The 3360-nt window shown below is 42.3% G+C and overlaps 1 non-coding gene across 1 annotated transcript; it reads left to right on the top strand.

Annotated features, from left to right (window-relative positions):
• The first annotated feature begins 2257 nt into the window (after positions 1 to 2257).
• On the top strand, positions 2258 to 2364 carry LOC125589384. The gene has a single exon (XR_007325576.1). It is a non-coding gene; the product is annotated as a small nucleolar RNA R71 (small nucleolar RNA).
• Positions 2365 to 3360: the final 996 nt, after the last annotated feature.

Here is a 3360-nt window from a genome sequence, read left to right as displayed (position 1 = left end):
TTCAATTGAAGTTTTAGATTCATCCTCTAGATGTATCCTATGCATGCACAAAGATGGTGAGATTCCTTTAATGTCATCAAGTGAGTATCCTAGTGCTTTTCTATACTTTTTAAGTTCATTTAAAAGCATAGACAATTCATTCTCAGTCAGCTCACTACTCACAATGACAGGATATGTCTCATTAGGTCCAAGGAAAGCATACCTTACACCATGGGGAAGAGGTTTAAGCTCCACTTTTGGTGCCTTGAGCTCACTCCAATCAGCTTCATGGAGGTTCTCTTGAATGTCTGCTGAGGCAGCATGTTGAGTCATTTGTGGCAACTCCATGAACTCATCTTCTCCATCCTCCTCAAGGTGAACATCTAGCCTTCTTACTAGCTCATCACTCTCCTTGTTTTCAATCATTTGGGTCTCTCTTTCAATGGTCAGGGCATGTTGAAGAGAGTCCTCAATCGCTAACTCCTCAAGGAAATCATCAGCCAAGGCATCCATCTCATCAATGTAGAATATTTCTCCTTGAGTTGTGGGCTTCTTCATCATCTCCTTGATATCAAAATGGAGAATGTGATCTTTTCCAAGGTGGAGATCAATTGTGCCATCTCTCACATTCACCATTGCTCCAGCAGTTGCCAAGAAAGGTCTTCCAAAGATCAAAGGATCTCTAGGCTCTTCATCCATCTCAAGCACTACAAAGTCAGTAGGCACTTCACAATTTCCTATCTTGACAGGAAGATCTTCTAGGATGCCAATGGGGAGCTTGACAGATCGATCAGCTAGCACCAAAGAGATCTTGCACTTTTTATATTGTGTAAACCCAAGCTTCTTGGCAATGGATAGTGGCATGAGGCTGACACTTGCTCCCAAATCACATAGACATCTCTCAAATGTCAAAGGTCCAATGGCGCATGGCAGGGTGAAACTACCAGGGTCTTCTAGCTTCCTTGGGACAGTCAGTCTCTGAATAATGGCACTGCACTCATGAGTAAGAATCACCATCCCTTCCATCTCTTTCTTCTTTTGTTCTACAGCATCTTTCAAGAACTTGCTGTATTGTGGAACCAGCATAAATGCATCAATTATGGGCATGGTGAGCTGAACTTCACTCATTTGCTTGTCAAACAAGGCTTTGTACTTCTCTAGGAGTTGCTTCTTGAATCTTCCAGGAAAGGGAAGCTTTGGCTCATAGGGAGGAGGAGTGAACAATTTCTCCTTTGTTGATGTAGCAGCCTCATTTTTGTTCTCAACTTTCTCCTCTCCAATCTTTCTCTTGCCCTTAGCTTCAACTATCTTCTCCAAGATTTCCTCATTAGTCTTCTCATCCACAATCACCACATCATCATCTACATTGATGACCACCTCCCCACCTTGTTTCTCATTATCCTTAATGAGAACTTTAGGAGGCAACTCTCTTCCACTCCTTAGGGTGATTGCCTTCATTGTCTCCTTTGGGTTTTGTTCAGCCTTTCCAGGTAGGGAACCTTGTTGGCGACTTGAGCTGGCTGTCATAGAGACAAACTGGTTCTCCAAGGCTTTGAACTTGTTGTTTAGATCATGGTAATTCCCATCAATCTTGTTGTGGAGATTTTTCAGCTCATACCCTAATTGTTTCTCACTTCTTGCTTGTCCCTCCAATAATTGTTTCAGCATAGCTTCAGTACTACTCTCTTGTGGAGGTTGTGTTGATGATCCAGCTTGGTCTTGTGCAGGTTGACTTGGTTTTGGTGAGAATCCAGGAGGGAAGTTCTGTTTTGGTTGGTAACCACCTTGGTTGTTGTTGTAGAATGGCTTAGGCTGATTGTTGTAGAATGGTCTTGGCTGGTAGTTGTTGAATGGCTTCTGTTGGTTGTTGTAGAAGGGTTTCTGTTGGTAGTTGTTCTGGTATTGATAGTCAGGCTCCTTCTTGTACCATGTACCCTGAGCATTGACATAGTACATATCTTCTTGGCATTCTACTCCATCAACTTCAGCAACCATATGTAACTCCTCTTTCTTGGTCTTTTCTGATAGTAGCATGTCAATCTTGTCTTGAAGTGCTTTCAGCTCTCTCTTTGTGGTCATATCTTCTCCTCCACCACCTCTGTCTCTTCTATCATATTCATCATTGTAGACAGAGTCACTCTGTGCCATGTTCTCCAAGAGTTCTAAAGCATCTTCCACAGTCCTCCCCAAGAAGTTTCCATTGCTTGCAGTGTCAAGCTGGCTTTTGAATTTAGGCAAGACTCCTCTGTAGAAAGTGCTTAGCAAGCTCTCATTGTTGAAGCCATGGTGGGGACATTGAGACAAGTAGCTTCTGAATCTCTCCCATGCCTCTGAAAATCCTTCAAGTCCTCTTTGTTGAAAACCAGAGATCTGATTTCTAAGGTTGGCAGTCCTTGTAGCAGAAAAGAACTTGTTGAGGAAGGCCTTCTTGCATTCATCCCAAGTGGTGATAGTATCACTTGAGATGTTTTTCTCCCAAGTGTGAGCCTTGTCTCCCAAAGAGAAGGGAAACAATCTGAGCTTGAAAGCATCCTCTGAAACTCCATTTGTTTTTGACAAGCCACAGTACTTATCAAATCTGTCAAGGTGATCTAGTGGGTCTTCCAAGGCAAGTCCATGGTGCTTGTTGTTTTCAATCATGTTGATGAGGCTGGACTTGATCTCGAAATTGTTGTTGGCAACTGGCGGTGCCCTAATGCCCAACCTATTCCCATTTATGTTCGGTTGATCATATGTACCGATGGCCCTAGCTTGGCGTTGTGGTTGTCTAGGTCGAAGGTTGGCAGCTCCTTGACCATTGCCCTCTTCAGCTTGAGGTTGTTCTGGAACTGGTTCCATCATAGGTTCTGATCTTTGTATCTGAGCCTCTTGCTCTTCTTGTCTTAACCTTCTCCTGTTCTCTCTTTCAAGTGTTTTGATATCTGTCAAGGGAGTAAGATGTGTAGTGCCTCTACTTCTTAGGTTCATGCACCTGCGATCACAAGTAGATGAAGAAGTAGAATTAGTAACTTTAAAACAAAGTAAAACTCAGTCTCAAGCAAAGACTCAAACTCAATGTCACAATCAGACTAGGATTGGCAACGGCGCCAATTTGATAATAGGGTTTTTGCCTATTGCAAATGTTGTAGTATAGTGGGGTGAATGTCGAACCAGTCCTAGTGATGTGAATCAGTAAGAATACAAGTCATTTCTTAAGCTAAGCAGATTCAATAGTGGTGAGTGTGTGACAAGTAACAATAGCAAACAGAGCAATACAACAAGGTTTTAATCAATTTAGACAAGTGAATCCACGGGTATTGGGAATTGACTTCAAGTAACTAAGATCCAATCTAGGTGACAAGCTTTCAATCAAAGTAATCTCTTAAGTCTAAACACAATTTT

This window comes from Brassica napus, chromosome C6 (assembly GCF_020379485.1).
Source record: "Brassica napus cultivar Da-Ae chromosome C6, Da-Ae, whole genome shotgun sequence".
Classification (NCBI taxonomy): Eukaryota; Viridiplantae; Streptophyta; class Magnoliopsida; order Brassicales; family Brassicaceae; genus Brassica; species Brassica napus.
This window is presented reverse-complemented; position numbering and strand designations above follow the sequence as displayed.